Source organism: Cygnus atratus, chromosome 3 (assembly GCF_013377495.2).
Source record: "Cygnus atratus isolate AKBS03 ecotype Queensland, Australia chromosome 3, CAtr_DNAZoo_HiC_assembly, whole genome shotgun sequence".
NCBI classification, from domain to species: Eukaryota; Metazoa; Chordata; class Aves; order Anseriformes; family Anatidae; genus Cygnus; species Cygnus atratus.
Window position 1 is genome coordinate 7,170,346 of NC_066364.1, and position 20,085 is coordinate 7,190,430.

Here is a 20,085-nt window from a genome sequence, read left to right on the forward strand (position 1 = left end):
AGCAATCAGCTTTGCTACCATTTATTATAAGAGAAATTAGGTATCCAGCCCTGCAAACCATTTTGCAAACAGTTATCTTGTACTTCTTTTCAAGTTAAACAAGGTGAAGTCCTCAGTAAAGACCATTTCCAGGTCTCAATTAATATATTCATTAAAAAATTTAAGTGACTTCTGTATAACAAGGAGCTACTGCTGTTACAATCGCAAAGAGAGGCTGGAGGTACAAGGTGTGTTTCTCCCTTTCCTACTGCCAGAAACACGCTGGCTAACATTTGACATTGAGAGACAACTATGTTAAATTAGCATTAGGTCCCCAGACCCTTTTGCATCTTACTGGAGAAACATCTCACTTACTCCTGTACCCTGTCATCACACAGTACCCCCAGGTGCCACCAGGATGGACTGGTGCCTCCTTTGCTGAATGCACTTTCTTTGGGAATGAGACTTCCATGGTTTCCGGTCACCCTGTGGTTGCTCTAGATGGTAAGTCTCCCTTAAGGAAAAAAATAATAATTCTTTGACCACACTACAGTCAAACAAGGTGATTATTGAATTAAGGATAGATGAGAAAATTCACGTAGTTATTTGTATGTGAAGGGGCAGATCCTCTGTGCCATCCCGGACATCTATTTCACGGTGAGAAAAATCACCCTCTGGAGATACATATTTCTTTCTACTGACTCTACTGAGTCTAAGGTGATTAGCTCAGACTTAAGCAATGAATTTTTAGGTGAGTAAGGTAGGTGAGATGAATCTAATCCACAAGGAGAGGACAATTTTGTGTTTGAATAACAGTGCCAATGGTAATGAAAAAAAGAATCATATTTTGGCCCAACGTCTGATTTTAGTAGCCTTCAGCTGGCATGCAATGTAGCCTTTTCCTAAATATTTGAGTGGTATGGTGTTGTCATGGGCTTCATATTATAAATATACAGCTGAGCCGTGACATTAATGTATCATTTTTTTCCTTTTTATTTTTTTTTTTATGATATACAGTGCTCTCAGCTATATGCACTGACATTATCAAAGCTACTAGTATAATGGATAGCAACTGGGGATACATTTGTGTTAAATGGCCTGTAGTAATTTTGTCACTGAATTGAGCTAATAATCATCAAACTGTGCCTCAAAATCTTAGAAGAGCTTCTGAGATTATCTAATACTATAAAAATGAGATTCTTAGGCTTGCTGAAGGAAATTTCTCCTCACCTATGAGCCTTATTTGCGTGGAATTGATGCCCTTGTTCACTATTTTCAAGTCATTTTTAGAAGCCTGCTGCAGGATCTGGTGAGGACTGTAGCACAACCTAGCCCCCTCGTACAGCTTTGCAAGACAAGTGTCTGTAGCTGTCAAAGAGGTAATTACTAAATCGTTTCTCAAACTTAGCTTATGCAATATAATTCCTATGACCTTCATAGAATCACAGAGTCACAGAATATCCCAACTTTGAAGGGACACACAACGATCATTGAGTCCAACTCCTGGGTCTCCAAAAGACCACCCAAAATATCAGACCATGTGTCTGAGAGCACTGTCCAAACGTTTCATGACCTTAGTACAGTCACACCTGATTTACAACTACAGAAACAAGTAGAGAAACAGTGTACAGAAGAAATAAAATTCTCATCTGTGTTATGAATTTCACTAAATATAGCTGGAAATGAGCAGTGATTCACATGACTGAGCCTGGCCTTAGCTTCTCAGTTCCCACTAAACCTAGACAGAACTCTGCAGCTTAGTCAAGAAGTCTTCATTGTAAAATTATTCCACTGGGATTTTCCAGATTTTGTCTGCAGATGTGTTCAGTGACTTCATTGCAGGTTGCTTGTTCAGAAAAATATAGCACTCATTTGTAAAAATCCACTGTTTATTTCACTGAGAGCAGGTTGCCCTTTTAAAGAAATTTACGGTCTGATGGGGATTTGTTTCATGTGAGAAGATTTGGCACCGAGAGATTAGAATTGCTTCCAGTGTATGAACTGCGCCATTCTGAATATCAGCTTGTTTCAGGATGGAAAAACTGACAGACTAGTAAGTGTAACCACATCTTTTTTTCTTTTTTTTGACAGAGCATCTTCTAATAATTGTCCTTTCTCCTGAGACTTTAAGTGGAAATGGTAAATATTTTCCTGAGTTAAAAGAATCATATAGCCTGGGTCTGAGAAGAGCATAGTACCAGTGAATACCCAACCTCTAGTTCAGTTTCCTTTCTTTTTGCAGTTTCCAGCCTGGCATATGTTCAGGGGTAGTACCTTTGTCAGCTATGTTACCTAAGCTGATTAACCCATCCTTGTTCAGACACATAAGCATATTTTTCAGCCATGCCAACCCCCTTGTTCCTCAGTCTTACCTCCTTAATTCTCTTTCAGTCAGAAGTGGCACCGAGTCAGGAACATGAGCTGTGGATGCTACAAGGATGTGGAGTTTCACTTTGCATGCCCGCATAGCGAGGGAGCAATGCTTTGAATCTGAACCACGCAGCTCTAAACAGCTGTGTACAGACAGCAGCAGAGATCTGGGGCAACTCTACCAGTGTGAGCACAGAGCAAATCCACAAGGAGATGTTTCCCCATATCTTCACTGCAACATATAGATATGACAGTATTTAGGTTTATATTTAGCCTTCTCTTCTCATTATTTCCTCTTTTCTCTGTTACAAGAAAGTCTTTGCTGTTGGAGGCAAACAAATAAATGAAAGCAGATTTGCTTTCAACAGTTTTAATTATGTCACAGTTGAATCTCCTGAGAGTCAGTTGTCCACTGTAAATATTAATTGATTAATCAGGTGCAAGCAGCTAAAAGAAAAGCATTATGCAATTGCTTCTCCAATTCTGTTGCTGTTGATGACAGCAAAACCAAGTCCAAGAGACTGTGAAAACTCATACATAACTGCATTTTTTGCAAAACTCACGAAACTATGAGAAATTATCAGATGAAAAGGTATTTGACAGAAAAACAGGCAGTCTTAAAAGAGTTTAACTGACACACACACAAAAATGCATTTCTTTATACACTGAGAATAAAAATGCCCTGCCAAGGTTTCAGCTATTTCCTACATTTGATATCTGGGCAGGGGAGATGGAAGCATTTGTTCCAGCTGAACAGCAGGAAACAAACTGAATTTATCAGCAAAGGAGAAGCATGAGTTTAGCTCCATATTAAATCTGCTTTTCTTGATGTCAGGGAGCTACACGGTCCCCTGCCAGGTTATGCCAGTTGGTCTCCAGGCCAGAGAGCGGGCCCTCATTTATTAATAGCAGGAAAATGTGGTTCCACTTCCTGAGAACCGCTTTTATTTCCATAGCAGGCAGCTCCATGACATTTCTCCTCATCTTTCTATACTTACCATGGACAAGGAGCACACCAGAGTCCAGCTGCCTCCTCTCGGCACCACTAACTCGTTGTGTAACTCCTTTTGTATCCAGGAATAAGGCCTTCAAGCTGCTTTAACTCTTTTACTCTTTTTTATTTTTTATTTTTATTTTTTCAGATGAAACAGCACAGAGGTAGCTTATAACAAGCAAAGGAACTGTCTCTAAACCTCTGCTCTGTCAGATTACACTCCCCATTCAGCATGCAGTTTAAATCCCCTTACAAATGGTTTTGGTAACATCACAGAGCAGCTCACCAGATTCACGATAAATCATCTCTGGAAGACCTCCCATGTTGTAATGCTGATTTCAGATCCATGTAAATGGCTTAGCTCCGAGTATCATGTGGCCACCCAGCCCCAAGCCTCTCCCAGCTTCATTGTTCATGTGGCTGAAGCAGACCTTCTGGAGAAAGGCAGGGGCATCATATGGGAGAGGGCACTACACAACGGGGAAGCACTACCTCTGCTTCCTCATGTTGATTTGTCCTGGCATTTAACAAGGCTCAGCCCTCAACCTGGCCTTGAGTTACCAACGGACACCAGTTGTGGGTCTGGTACCGCAATGCACAGTGTCATGGATTTACCTCTTCCTAAGCCTTCGCAAAAAAGAACATTTCAGTGATTCAAACAGCCATACATGAGAATAATGGCTTAATCAAACCCTCAACTAGAAAAACAGAATTGTTTGATGACTTTAAGCAACTGCTAAAAGCATCGGTCTATCCTTTCACCTGACTGCTGTTTAGAGCAGAAGTCACTGGGGCACAAGTAGTCGAAAGCATTGAAGCACTCAGTCCCAGCCAACATCAGTAGGAGTTTCAGAACCATATAACCATAAAATCTGTCCATTCAAGTATGAAAAAAAAAGAAAAAAAAAAAGAAGAAAATGAGATAATGTAGGGTCACCCCCATCACAAAACCAACAATGGCCCTTTTCACAAGCTTACTGACATATCCTGTGTTTCTGCTGCTAAATAAAACAGGAGGCAAAATGTCTGACCTCAGTCAGACACATGGGCATGTGCTAGCAGTTAAGTAGCATGAAAAATCAGTGGTACAGGGACCTAGCAAATGCCTTGGCCTGATTTTCTAACCTATGTATTTGTATTCAAGCAGAAGAAGCAAAAAATTCTGTAGGAGAAAAGGAGTCACCACACGAATGATTCACTACACAGAGGAAAACAATTAGGACACTGGACAGAGCAAAAGGCAGCTGAAACTGTGAACTCCTCCTGGATAGGAAGGTCAAAGTGTGGTTCTCCTTATCTCCTGAAGACAAGGTAGTAATAAAACATGCAAGGGATGAAGAAGGGATGTATGAAATACCACAAGAGAGTGTTGGAAGAGATGAAGACAACGGGGTAACAGAAGCAAAGCAAAAAAGAAAAAAGGTTTTGGTCAAACAAGTGAATAAAGAAAGGAAAAAAATGCGAGACAAAGAACAAAAATAAGACTTTACATCCCCTATCACCTGTTTTCCTAATTTTGTTTGAAAATAAGTGTTTCTTCTCCTTCCTCCCTTACACCTCACCAATTCTACCAGTCACACTACCTTCCCTCCCATCCCCTTTTTCCAGCCAATTGAAAACATTGATATGCTCTATCCTTCTGCCATGTATAGAAGAGTGTTTAACACCTCTCATTTAACAAATCATTTTCCCTACATAGCCTTTGCTTAAAGACCTAGCTAATGCATGATGCAGTTATTAAAGGGTAAAGTCACTAAAGATGAGGAATGTTCCATATCTACAGATGCATCTGATAAATTCTCCATCTTATCCAACAATGTCCTCCTGCACTTTTTTCCCCACCAGGAACTGGAAAAGATCAAATTTTTGAGAAGCTGCATTTTAGCCATACATCCATCCATTAAAAAATACAACGTAAAGGGATACAGAGGAGGTGAGACAGCGAGGCATTGGTCAGATGATGCACCTGCTCCCTGGCAGACTGTAAAATCCAGAAGGTACAAGAATATGCAAATCTAAACAATAATTTCCTTTCCCCAAATTAGTTGTGTGTTAGTGCCAAAAGAACATAGTGTGTTAGCACATGAGAAGTTTATTTGTTCTGTTAGAAAAAGGTAAATGCGGAACAATTTAGGTCACATAGTGTTTGGACAAGGGGTTTGTAACCATGAGTGGTCACATCATCCATTTCCAATGGTTAATTTTAATTTGAGGGCGTAGAAGAGTAAGAAAAATTAGATGCTTCCTGGTCTTGTTGTATAGATAAGGAAGTTGCAGCCTGTAGGCTTATTTCAGTCATTTTTCAGCACACACGGTTGAAGGTTACTGTCCCCAGTGGTCTACAAGCTAAGGTTACCAGGTGAGAGCATCCAAATCTGTTACAGCCAGTGTAAATGATTTAAGTAGAGGGCATTATGAGCCTGGCTCAGCTGGACATTAGGACAGGAAGCAACTGCACACAGTGCTTAGAGTATGGCAACATCTAGCAGAGATGAGCAGCTGGGGGCTAAAAGCAGAAATCTTTTCAAACACCATGACTTAAGCCTCAAAGAATATAAGTTAATGGCCTAAAGAAAAGGAGGTGCAAGGGAAAACATCAGACTCTTTCCAAAAGTGCTCTAGAGATAAAAGAGTACCTCCAGTAACAGGATCTGTAAACCTGTCAAGTCCAAGGGGAATTGATTTCAACATTGCCTCCAGCCATCCAGCATCTCTTCTCATCTCTGCCCTAAAACTCAGCCAGGGCCATGTCAGAGCCAAGCACCAGAAACCTTGAAGACACGTCCTTGCCTTGGGCAGAGCAGTGTCATCAGACTAACTAGGGTACTACAAGATGTGAAACTACTTTCAGAAATGTGCCTGAAATAAGGAATGTTGCAAAATTCAACATATCTGTCATGGTGAAATACTGACACTCAGGTACCCACCTTCAGAAAATAGGAATGAGGATGACAGCAGTAGGAGAATGGTATACAGTAATGAAACAGACTGTAGAGACATGATTTGGTCAAAACTAGAATACTCTTGGGTCAAAAATTTGGGGAAGACAGAGTTTAGAACAGAGATTGAGATCCCTGTGAGTAACTAGAAGTGGAGTTATTATAGGAGAACTTCACAAGGAAAGTTTGGAGAATTAACAATACTCATAGACTTTATTCCTGGATGCAAACATATTTATTAATAGAATTATTTAATAACAAAATTATTATTAGTCATTACAACTACGGTGGCTAGTGTTGCTTTACCTTTAGTCCAGATAGACTAAAGAAAAAAAAAAAAAGAAAAAAAAAAGCAGGAACTTAGGAAGATAATAAAAATGATTGATCAGCAAAGAAAACTGCACTTTAGGGGTCAGATAATGCAAGTGCAAAAGTCACATAAATAGAACAAGAAAAGATAATACAAAGGAAATTAAAGTAAATGGAATCATAGAATAGATTTATTCTCAGGAATTAACTCAGAATAATAATAGCCCTCCAACATCTAGTCGTTTGGAGGATTCACATGCATGGTTTTGCTGTAGTAGCAGATCCTGTTGCTATGTTTACACTGCTAAAAAATAAAAAATAAAAAATAAAAAATAAAATTAAGAGAGAGAGAGAAGGCTAGGAGATCCATTCTTGTCCATAAGGCTTGTATCCACATTTCCCCTTTCTGCAAGAGATTAGTTTGGGAAAGTACTAGTACTGAACCAGTACCAGTACTAGTACTGTACTAGTACCAGAACTACCAGTACTATACCAGAACTTCAGTGCTGTACTACTAGTAGTACAGCACTGAAGCTCTGGTCCAAGCTCTAATACAGCAAAGAAGGAATTTTCACACTGTTCTCCATAGAAATTTTAGCATAATCTGTGTTTATGATAATTACACTGGTTTGGAAGATTGTACATGACAGAAAAGCGTATTTCTGTTAGAACCACTTCAAACCCAGCAGAAACTGGGTGGATGGCTAGAACTGAAACAAAGAGTTACCTTTCAGTCATGAAAACATCAATGCAGCTGACAGCTCAGAACAGACCATGAGAGTCCATGAAAATGTACTTGGCTATAAGAAATCCATGTGTAGAAGTCACCAAGTATTCATGATTTCACTGTCACCTCTGCAACAGTGGAGCAATCATTAATCTCTCATGGTACCTTTCCACAGCCCAGGATATTCTCTGATTTTATGATTCTGTGATCTGTTTATAGGCAAGAACTGGGAATAAAGGAGAGACATATGATCTGTACTCACATGTTCCAGTACCTAACATCCACATTAATAAGAGCAGAGGGTCTCTCTGGGCCTCAAAGTGCAGTGCCATGTGGTCAGGCTCCATGCCCTGCTGTGCCATCCTCATCCTGGAGAGCCCAGGTCACAGCCTGGATCAGCAAACACTTCATCTGGAGGAACTGGGACTTGTGAATGTGTCCGGTCTGCTCTGCATCAGCTGCTCCTGATGATGATGCACGTAGAGCAGATGGTAGCATGGGTAGCTTGAGGCAAAGCTAGAGCAAAGCAGCCAATTAAATTAATCTCTCCTCCATCAAGCTCGCTCCCAATATATCTTGGTTACACTGGTGGCTGATTTATCATTCAGCCCTGTCTGTTGGCACAGGTATTAGCTGTATGCAGTTGATCAGATCACACTTTTTATAATCTGACCATTCTGAAAGACAAAAAATTAAAATAATTTAAATAAACAAATTAATAGCTTGGCACAGGCTGTGCACTGCCATGCACCCTCAGCCAGTCTTTGACGCCTATATGAAGCGGGTGTGAAGTGGCACCACTCAAGAGGTAGAGGACAGGGAGGATCAGAGCCAGACCCTGAGTGATGGAGGCTGGCAGGTTTCCACTGAAATCAGCGTGCAGCTCTCCAACAACAGAGATCGTGCCAGCTTCCATAAACTGTGGGTCTGCTCGCAGCCCTAATATCCAAACAGCTCTGCACATTTCTTACCCAAACGTGGCCGTCATTAGAGTTCTCAATACCCCTAGCACCTAGAAGCAAGGGACAGACTTGCTCAGCATCACCTTCTCACACAGATATACCTTCTAGTGACACAGCAAAGAGAAGCAAGGTAGGGCATCAGATTTGCTCTCAGCAGATGGAAAGAGACACTTGTCAGGAGCTCAGGTGCTTTCTCATTTCTGTATTTGCCAGTTCTGGTCACCTTTATTGCTCCTTAAGGTCCGAGGGTATTCCTCTCTGAACGTCTACTAGAGCACAACCATCCATATGCCCTTATTAAATCCCAGGCAACTGCTGACCCCACTCGGGTCACCAAGGATAATGAACACAATAGACATAACACCTGTCAAAAATAAAGATCTTAAGAGTGTTTCATTGACTGCTCTCTACTATTGCTCACTGTTAACACCTTCAAGGGCAGAGACCCCATCGATCCCTTCACCACTTGCCTGGAGAGCCAGCCACCAGGCTGGAGATATTATGCAGATGCCAGGGGCACCCAGTGGTCTCAGGCCTGTCCTCAACAGTAGGCACATCCCATCACATAAAGTTCACAAAGATGTACATCACACACTGAATCTACACAGGCATTAGCCCCCGTGAGCTGATAAGGATATTCTTATCCCCTTGAGGTGATGCTATCCCTAAAGGAAGTTTTAGCTCTCATCTTGACCCAACCAGTAGCCAGCCCAGGATCCTTTTAAATTCAATGAAATCTGAGGGAAGAAAAAAAAAAAAAAAAAACACCTTCTTCCACAGCTCCTGCTCCACCACTAGAGGTTGGGCCAGAATGGTTTCCCACTGGGAAGTGGGGGCTGTCCACAACCAAGTATAGAGTTCTGAAATAACCCCTAAAGCTCATCTTCCCCACTTGGAAATGGGCTGATTCCTGATGGTTCAAGCAGACAGCAGTTTTCTGTGGCTTCAAAGGCTCATTGTAGCATATTAATGAAGGAAAAAGAAAGGGAATATCTTCATCAGGAATAAAAATACCCTATGCAAGGAGAAGATACCTGACATAAGAGGGCTTTGTAATATTACTGATGAAGACCTAATCAAGTCCAAGAGCTAGATCTCAGCTGTAGTAAATTTCAAAGTCGAAACACCGATTATTTTTTATAGTAATGGCAACTAAAGATGGTTAACAGAGATATCAGTTCTCTCAGTTAGGTCCTCCTTAGTTTAGATTCTGGGACCTCAGCTCACAGAAACAATGGCAGATCTTGGATTTATAGTGATTTCTCCTGTTTCCTAAATCTTCTAGCCTTACTTGTTTTACTAAAAGACATGTTCTACTTCATTCATAACCTATTGGATTCAGCACAGGATTTCCTAAATGAAAGTCTATGGCCTGTGTTGTCAGACTAGATGAACATCATAAACTTTTCTATCTGAACTATCTGTAGGGCAGTTATTGTAAATCTGCATGGTTTTACTAAAGTTGCTGGAGTTATATTGACTTACACCAGCTGAGAATATGTCTCATTTTTAATTTCTTCAGTGATTCGAACCAGCATGATAAAACTGGTATTAGCAGAGGCTGAGCCAGCCCATTTGCAACCTGTGGGGCTACTGAGGAGTAACCCTTTCTGATCCAGATGGTAATTCAGCCCATTTTAGCTGCAGAGTTTTTTTCCTTTCCCACTTTGATTCAGAATTTGTCACTCATTGTGGGGAGGACGAGGCTGTGAGACAGGTGCTTAGAGACCCATACTAAATTACACACAGCAAAAAATCTGCAAAATGTACTTCAAGAGCTGGAAACTTACCACGTGTGACTAAACATTGCAGAGAGACCGAATTCTAATTTCTAGATTAGCAATTTCATCAATTAAAGGCACATTTGCAATCCTTTCTTATTTGTCTGCCAATCTGCATCTACTGCTAATATGAAGCTATCATCATAGTAGAAACCCAAATGGCTATTTGGTGCCATGGGCGTATGACAACATAAAGGTTGGGGGGTTTTGTGGTGTGTGTGTGTTTTGGTTTGTGTTGTTTTTTTGTTTTTTTTTTTGATTGATTGGTTTTGTTTTGTTTTTAAGCATAGGAATTTTACCTAAATAGTTTTTTTATGTATTTGCATTAGTTTGTGAAATTCCATAGTTCCTATTAAGCAGAGACAGGTTACGAAACGAGAAAATGAAGCTAGCTTTTCAGTGTGTTTGCAGAGTTGAAAGGGCAAGGTTTATATTTAGGATAATGTGATAGCTGGTTACACAAGAACAAAACAGCTCCTGCCGATCCACCAATTCTCAACACATTTTGCAACTGTACTTTGACCCTCAAACCCCTCATGAGTCCAGCTGTCTCCTATGAGTGTCTTCCAGCTCTGTAAGTCCAACCTTTGGTGTTACTTTGCTAAGCTGTCATAAACTTTGTTTAAATCCAAGCTAAACTTTGCAGGGCCTCAGCTGAGATACTGTGAGCCGAGGCAGCCCAGCAGTGCCAGACAAATTCCTTGCAAAGACATACGATGGCATCATTAGCAAAAAACAGGTCTGCAAGTGAGAAAACTGGGACTGAAAGCAGTGCCAATGGGACAAACCCACAACCCTGGAAAACACAACTGAGCCCAGCCTTTCTGCATCCAGATTCAATTATTTTAATATTTCTTCATGTATTTAGAGTCGTGTCACTAAAATTGTAGCTAGAGCTGCATCCATCCCCGCAGGACTGATAATTTTTGCACTTCAGCCATGTTACAGCCAATTGTTGGAGTGACACTGCCATGTTTCATCCTGTCACAGGTATGCCCGCAGTATCTCTTTCCCAATACACAAGGAGGGAAGGATGCACATTCAGGGTTAGGGAAGACATCCAAAATTCATTTGCAATCTCTTTATGGCCTACTTGCACCTGCCAGCAGGCACAGAGGGTTAAATCCCAGCTTGGGAAGTCTTCCAGATGCCCACCAAGCAAGACAGCATCCAGCAAAAAGGGCTGCTTTGATGGTAAATCCTAAATGGATTAGATAAATCCAAGAGGATTTAATGCCAGACAGTGCCAGCCCAAGGACCCCATCATCTCCCCGTTGGCAGTGGCTCGACCATCACCTTGAAGAGGTGACGAGCAGCTCCCAGGGATCACGGTGCCACCGCCAATCTGCAGAGCAAACCTGCAAAGGTGAGAGGATCAATGGAGGGCTACAGCCAGCTTCTGCTGCTGGTAGCTGAGCAGAGCCTCACCGTGACACTGGGCAGCTGCTGACTTCTCACCTGGTGCCCAAAACTGCCTCTCAGTTGCTTGTGATGTTCTCTTCCTGGCACCTTGTTAAGACACATTTTAAGGATCTATTGCTTCATTCTAAAATCATCTTTTCAATCTGCATTTGTACGTGTCTTCCTTTAAATCGATTAACCCTTATAATTGACTTTTTGATTTTGATTAACTTCTTTTGAATCTCTGCACATCAATATGCAGAGGTCCCATGTCTATATTTTTTATGATAACACTTTAAAAGATATATTATGTTCTTTGGCTACAAGCTAGTAATAACAGAACTCTGGAATTCTGACTTTATACTTAAAAAAAAAAAAAAGTTTATAAAAAGCATACTACCTGGAATAGCTACCTTAGAGCTATATATCTCAGAAATTGTTTGCCCTTCCAACACAACAAGGTTTGTTAAAGTTTGGTGGGAGTGCAGAAAAAGTTGGATTGAGTTATTGTTGGAGCATCTGTGAGAACTGAATCCAAAAAGAACCAGACACTCTCATAAATCTAACCTTTTTCTAAGGTACATTTGGGAATTTTTACGGTCATTATTATGGTGGACAGAGTACAGAGTACATGGCCTTTTTTAATTCTAGAACAGGATCAGATGAGCTGTTTCCTTATACATAAATCACATACTACATTACTTGAATTGCTCTAAAACCCACAGGGTCTAGCTGAGATTAAGCCCTTGTACAGACAAGTGGCAAGAGATAATACCCATTCTTAAGAATTTACGATACACGTGAGTAAAAATGTAAAGGCTATCAACAGTGAAACTATTCCCATTTTTCACATAGAAAGCTACAACAGGGGGAGCTGAGGGGGACTGTTTTTAATTCTGTCTCACTGAAATTCAGTTATGTCTTTAAGAATATCCAGTTCTGTGTAACCTCATCAGAAGTCATCCAGGGTGCTCTTAGGAGGATAATCCCCCATCCTGTATGGTATGGAAATACCAGTGCTACACTTCTCAGTGTCCCATCTGGAATGGGAGCCCTAATACACACCAGATGGGAGTTGTCAGGACTCACTCACTAGAATCCAGAAAGCATATTGAAATTGCCTATGGCAAGAAGATGCAGAAGTAAAGATACTGTCCTTCTGTAATCATGTCAATATTTATTAATCCAGGCTGGTCCATTTGCCAGTAACTCCCTGCTTTCTTTAGTCCAAAGACAGCCTCAGCTCACCAAGAGCCTGATATCTGAAGTCATTTCGCTACATACTGTCAGATCCATAACTTTAGATACCTACTTTAGAAGTGTCTATACCTAATCTAGTCATGAAAGCTTTCTTCGCAGTCAGCAGAGAGAAATGAGTGTCATTACTGAATGAGTCCATTTCTCACCTCATCTATTTCTGATCCATTTCTCACCTCATCTATTCTGCACACAGATGAATCTTTCCCTAAAAGCACCTAATTCTCTCCTCTTGTCATTAAGAGGGTCTACGCATCTGGTCAGATAGATATCTAATTATGCAGAAAAATCCCACCTACAGAACTTGGAAAGAAGGTCCCCTAAGGCTTTCAAGACTTCCAGCTGACATCTAAGTGTACTAAAATACCTTTTAAAATCAAGACCTTAATGCCCAAAGGCTCTCCTGTGCCAATCCCTGGTTTTCCCAAAGCCTTGCTGTCCTGGAGGTGGCTGAGCACCTGCCTGCCAAAGGGAAGTACTGAGTGAATTCCTTGTTTTGCTTTGCTTGCACATGCAGCTTTTGCTTTCCTTAGTAAACTGTCTTTATGTCAACCCATGAGTTCTCACACTACTTTTCCAACCCACTGAGGGGGGAGTGAGCAAGCAGCTATGTGGTGCTGAGCTGCCTACCAAAGTTAATCACTTCACAAACCCAAGAAAATCCTGTGCTCAGAGTTTGCTGATAAGGAGAAACGGAACCAGCTGCTCTGTAGCATGCAGGAAAATAATATTCTCTTTGCATTATTTATGCCAAATTTAATGGAGTAACCTTCTGCTCTGTTCCTCTGGAAGTCAATGATACATCCACAATATCACTGGATCAGCAATACCTGCTTTGAAAGTGAACTTCTAGGCTATTTCTAAGAGCTGAATTAGCTGCTTTGCTATTCTGTCCCAAATGTCAGGAGGAAGCTATCCTGGAGCAACAATTTCAAGAGCACCATAAGCATTTCACAGTAGAGACTTGGGATACCTGGAGGAAGCAATAAACGTCCAGCAGCATTAGTATGGTGTAGAATACAACTCCTAGGACTTATCACAGAGAGTCCAAGATAATGGAAATGAAGGACTTAGTAACAGAGAAGTATGAAATTATACTCCCTTCTAGATGTAGTTACTGGACTTGTTGCATAATTTGCTTTGTAGATACCCAGTCACAACTTGCAACAAAAGCGTCTTTGCTCCCCCAAGGTCTGGTTTCCAGAGCAAAGACATGCACAACAGGTACCATATCCAGGCTCATTCCATCATCAATCCTTGTCAATATGCATGGATATCTCAGAACCAGCTTGCAGACCACTATGTGCTGCCTGGCTGAGCAAGCCTGAAAAGCTTTTTTCAATGCAGTTGCTCCAAGTCCTGGGTTCTCCAGAGGGTACTTTTCAGCAGTGCCTGCAGCCATCATTACAAATTTATTGTCTGCACAACCAGCAGAACTGCCTGGCCTGCAAGTTAAATCCTAACCCCACTAAATAGGTTACTATCTTCTTCTGGATCACCAGAATATTAAGGCCTACAGGAAACTAAAGCACTGTCACTAACTTGCAGGTCAGGAATAAAACCTTCACTTCCCAAAATGCTTCCATTTCCATTCTGCTTTCAGCAGTACTACAGAAGTACTCATAGAAAGGAGAAAGGCAGTGAACACACAAGGTGATTGATCACCTCCTTTCCCTCCTGCTTAGCAAACCTTATACTCAAACATCCAAAGGGATTAAAAAGCAGGAAGCCAAGGAATCATCAGAGCTGTAGATTCTATGCAGAAATATCCAGCTATCCCATCCAAACACTGCATGAGTTCAGATCTCCAGCCTCAAGAAAAATGTCAGGTATCCTGCAGGAATTTCTGCTAGCATTACTGAAACATTAACTTTCAAAGCAGGATAACCATGAAGAAAGCAAGAAAAACAAAGCAATTCAGATATTCTGCCTACCAGAAAACAAAGATAGCATTTCTGATCCTTGTCTCACATGCAGAGGCAATAAAGGCACTGATTTGACAAACACAGGTGGGTTTCTCATGCCTGGTGGATATCACATGCCAATGAAAGCAAATTGAATCAAGCAACTTGAGGTACGCCTGTTACTAAAGGCTGCAAAACAAATTAGAAATACTCAAGACACAAAAAGAGGTTTAGCCATACAGAGCTTGACTAGGTTTAATTTAGCCTGCTGAGAAGAAGGGTAAATTAACCTCCCTGAGCTCCGGGATGCTACAGCTGGATTGCTACCTCTCCCTAGCATGGTTCATCAAAAGCTGTGCTAGGGACTTCTTACGGCAAGTACAGGTACATATATACTGCCTGATCTCATGTGTAACAGGTAAAATAATAACTGCTGCCACCTGTCCCTGCTCCCAGGGGGTTAATAGCTTTCTCACCCAGAGAAAGGCTGAGGCTGTAAAGTCTGCCTCCTTGGAGATCTTCAAAAGCTGTCTTGGCACAGTGCTGGGCACCCTGCTTGAGCAGGGAGCTGGACCACATGAGCTCCAGAGGTCCCTTCCAACCTCAAATATTCTGTGATTCTGTGATGCTGAGACTTACTCCTCAGCACACCATCTGGTCTAATCAAGGAGGCAGTGCCCTTTCCTTATACTGAAATAAGTCAGCATGGTTGTAGTGGTGACAGCTTGTTATTAACTTCCCAACAAATAGCTGGAGTGCACGTGTTTGCAGCAGTCATCCAGCTTTCCTTTAGAAATGTGCTGGACTTTAGAAATGTGCTGAGAGAAGTGTCAGGCCATGAAACAGTTAAAAGTGTCTGGGGAGGAGACACAGAAAACTAATGATGCTTCATGAGAATTTAAGAGAGTATTACATAACACTAATGCGTTTAGATATCCCATGGCATGTGAATGTAATAATTTAAATTAATAGCAGATATAAGTTTCAATATGTTCTAATGCAGGTGATACATGTATTTGATAATGCAAACACTTACCACAGAGAATTCTGGTTTCTTCCTCACTGCCGTGTTCCAAGCTATCATGGTAGCAGAAGCAAGCAGGGAAATCATCTTGATACAAAACCTGTAAGGCCATGGCTTCATGCCTGTTTATCCAGGACTAACCTGGCCCTGGAAAGCCTTACAGTGCAGGAAGTACAATTTCTAAGGCATAAGAGCAGTCCTGTCATAGAATCATAGAGTCATAGAATGGTTTGGGTTGGAAGGGACCTTAAAGCCTGTCTGGTTCCAGTCCCCTGCCATGACAAAGACACCTCCCACCAGCCCAGGCTGCCCCCAGCCCCACCCAGCCTGGCCTTGGGCACTGCCAGGGATGGGGCAGCCACAGCTCCTCAGGGCAGCCTACGACAGGGCCTCACCACCCTCAGAGTAAAGAATTTCTTCCTAATCACTAATTTCTTCTGTCCTGCTCACCCACCACTGCAGGAGAGGACCCCCAAGGCCTACCCATGGAAGAAGGATCTTGTTCTTCTTACACCCTCTGTCCTCTGCACTGAGGAGGAGTGGTATTAGAAACCTGGAGCAAGAGGCCAGGAGAGGATGGGTGAGAGAGGCAAGAGGGCTGCAGTGAATGACAGAGCCCCTTTTAAATAACATTACCTGGTTTCTAAACTTTCAGCATTTAGGTAAATGCTAGGTAAGCCTGCCGCAGATCTGTATCTGAGCTGTTCAGGCCGAAAAGCCCGAAGTCCTTGTTTAAACTGGAACTACAATAATGTGTTTTCAGAGCTATGAGCCGGAGACAGGAGAGCAAATGATGAAGAAGGAAAGCCAGGGTGATCTGGTGAAGCTTTAAAGGAGACTGAATGTCCCAGGTCTGCTACCATGCCTGCAGGCAGATGAAGGATGCACGATTAACGATTATCCTGATGTGATAAGCTGTGAAGGGAAGTGTGCTGGTGCACTAATTAAAAGCACTATTTTTTGTGCCCAAAAATCTACAGTTTCTGCTGTGTGGTTTAGGGGCTGGTCACAGCAGGAGGATCCCCTGGCACCCCAGGACTGGTGGGCCCCCATTTGTGGGTAAATAGACCTACAGCTAGGGAGGTGTTTCTCTTCCTACAACTCCCATGTGAAATTTGTCATTATTCTCCAATATGTCTCGGTACCTGAGCCGTAAAACAAGGACCAGGTCTTGCCTGGAAGATTGAGATCAGATTTTCAGAACAATGGTTGCCTTACACTGAGCATTTGCACAGCATTCAGCAATGTGGGGCTGTGGTCTCAGCAGGCATCTCGCGGTTGACAGTCATACAAAAAAAATCACAATAAACCAGAAGAGAGAAGTAAAATCAGTTTTAGGATGTACAGCCGCAGCTCTAATATAGAAAAATTAGTTCAATGGAAACTCAGTTTCTTCACTAAACTCAAAAAATAGAATAAATGGCAGGCTTGAAAAAAAAAAAAAAAAAGAACGAAAAAAAGAAAAAGGAAATATCTGTTAAAAACACTTTCATTTGCATTTTTTTAAGCAGTGATGACATTAAATTGTGCAATCTTTTAAAAACAGTTATATACACCCAAAACAATGGTTATCCTGTAAGAAAAATAAAAATTCTACATTGCCTACAGCAAGAAATAAATAAATTATATAAATTTTTATAATGACAAAGGATTTTTAAAAGAAAATCATGAATCAACTACTAAAATATATTTAAGAAATCCTCTTTTAGCAAATAGCTGTCAAGAACAATCTTAACTTAAACAAAAACTGTCTTAACTTTTACAAATTCATTTTACATTCAGAGTCACAATATGATTTTCACTACAAATACATATATATATATATTTCAAACAGCTTTTTTTTTTCTGGAATCAATGAAATGCTTCAGAAATATCAGCACAAACAAAATAAAAACTAAAATGGTGATAAAATTGAATCAACTGACTCAGAAAATGATTAGCAGCACCTTTTATTGTCCAAAAGGGTAAAACAGAGTTCCCTTGAATGAATATTTTGGCCAGCACTAGAGATGGGCAGTGCAGTCATTAGGCCAGGCAGCAATAACAACAATATTAACAGATAAGTCATATTTATGTCAATTCACATGGTGACTCAAGAAAACTCTAATATGATTCTCTTCTTTGCAATTCAGGGTTGACATCAACACTGCAGTGGACAGCTTCCAAAGGGCACATAAACCAACTCACTTCCAAAAAAAAAGTCTCTCCAGCAATTTTGCCTGCAAAAAAATAAATGCAAGATCCTCTCTCACTGCCCTTTTTTCTGGAGGAACGGGGGTTGCTTTACATTTGCAGGACCTGCACAATAGCCCCAGAGGTCACCGTCTGGGGTGCTGAAAAGCAGTAATAAATCAGAAGCCAAACTGTGCTCTGGTTTCAGCAGGTAAAGTGTTCTCAACTTCCATATGACAGCGTGTATTAGAGCAAATTCAAGGGAGATGTCTGATCAAAGGATGCAGCCTGAAATAAATAAAAATTGCACTAGCCTTTTCTCCTCTGAGAAGTGGCAATTCAAAGCTTGCCTGAATGAAAACAACTTTTGATCTCTGTTGTCTGTCTGGATTTGAACTGGTAGGTTTTCTGCAGAGCTTGCATTTAAGTTCTGTAGTGTTACTTTTGGAAGCAGGGAACATTTCTGGACTAATGGGGACAAATACAATACTTAATACAGAAAATAACTATATATAGCAATTATAGGAAATACTATGGGTCCATTACTTCCTGATGGAGATGTTAATATGAACCATTAAGCAACACATTGATTTAATGTTAGCAGGCAGTTCCCATTTTCTGTACTGCCATACAGCCAAAGATTGCTAAGAGATATCACAGCACTGAAAGGTTATTATAAGATGCTTTTAACATAGGCTTCTGCCAGAAATTGTTTAACATGAAATATGTTGCATCTTTTTTTTTTAACATTGATTGTACCTGTCTGCTAGTTCTGTGTTAATTCTAAGTTATTATGCATATAAACCATACTTTTAAAATGAACTCTCTTGTTTGTGATTACTGTGCATGGATTCATGAAGGACATTACAAATATATATTAACTGGTGCCTGTGTGGTTCTCTTAGTAGCCAATTTTTAAAGCACTCTGTTATTGAGCTATAAATTTTCCCATAACAGAAACTATGGGTTCTGAAAGGTTTCCTGTGGGACACTTTTAGCTTTTCCCTGATGAAGGTAATAAATTTGGTAAGTAATAGTCTAAATATGGTAAGTAATAGTCAGGAGAATAATGCATTTGAGTAGAAGAACTGCACTAACAGGCCCCGTGTTTAACTGCAAAGACCCATTAGGTGTTACAGGATTCGGTCACATCTAGAAGTACAAGTGTGACCTTCTCCCAGACTATCAGTTTCCAGTCATAGCCTGTTCCTTTCTGCCAGCTTTAGTATCTGACCAAAGACAGGGAGACCTGCAGAGAGCATTCAGCCCCAGGCACTGGGTAAGACTAACCACAGCTTCACTATCATGCTGGTTTTGTGCTACCCAAACTATACAGCCTGTCCTGTGAGCTGTGAAACTCAGAGTGCCACCTACTACCACTGGGACTGTCTACTGCTCATGGCAAAAGAAAGTTGTCTGAAAACATCAAGCCACTTCAAATGATTTTTTTTTCAATACAAAACATTTCTGCTTTAGATTTATTTGAAATTTTATCAATGTTTTCAAACCAACAAAACCCAAAGTCATGCTAAGTACAGATGAAACTTTTGCTACAAATCAAACAAAATGTTATCAGACCTCATCCAATTTATCTTTTTTTTCAGTTTACAGAACTTTTCAATTTAAACTTCCATTCATTCATTATATTTTTAGAGGTTTTGTTGCCAACAAACCCAAATATTGCAATTCCAATTTTCAGATCTGATTTAACCTGTACAGGAGGAACAGATTTCCAAAGGAAGAATTTATTGCTTGCACCAATAACAGATCAAAACTGTACTTTATCAGAATATGTATGTCACAGCTGTGGTATTGCTTCTAAGGCTGTTCAGTGTACAACCTGGCCAATCAACTTGTCATGTCCAATCAAAAATAGAGGCCAGAAGGCAGATTTTAGCCCATACACTGTAGAGCAAAGCTGAAATCCTCATGAAAGATCACTTAAGTGAACGGGCCTGGAGCTTCCCACTCATTCCATTTTAGCTATTTCTTCACAACATGCACTGTTTCCATTTAGCTGTTGATTGGCATTTGCTGGCAGCTTCACTGGAACAGATTAGCAGAAGAAGGTGAGATTTTTGAGGAAAGGTGAGAGACAAGTTAAATTAAAAATAACACTTGTATGAGCAATGAAAACCTTTCATCTTCCCTCATTGAATGTATGTTTTAAGATGTTAATATATCTTAGTGAAAGTGTGAGCTTCAAGAAAATTATGTATTATAAGAACGAGATTTAGAATAGTACCTGTGTGTTAATATTGTCATT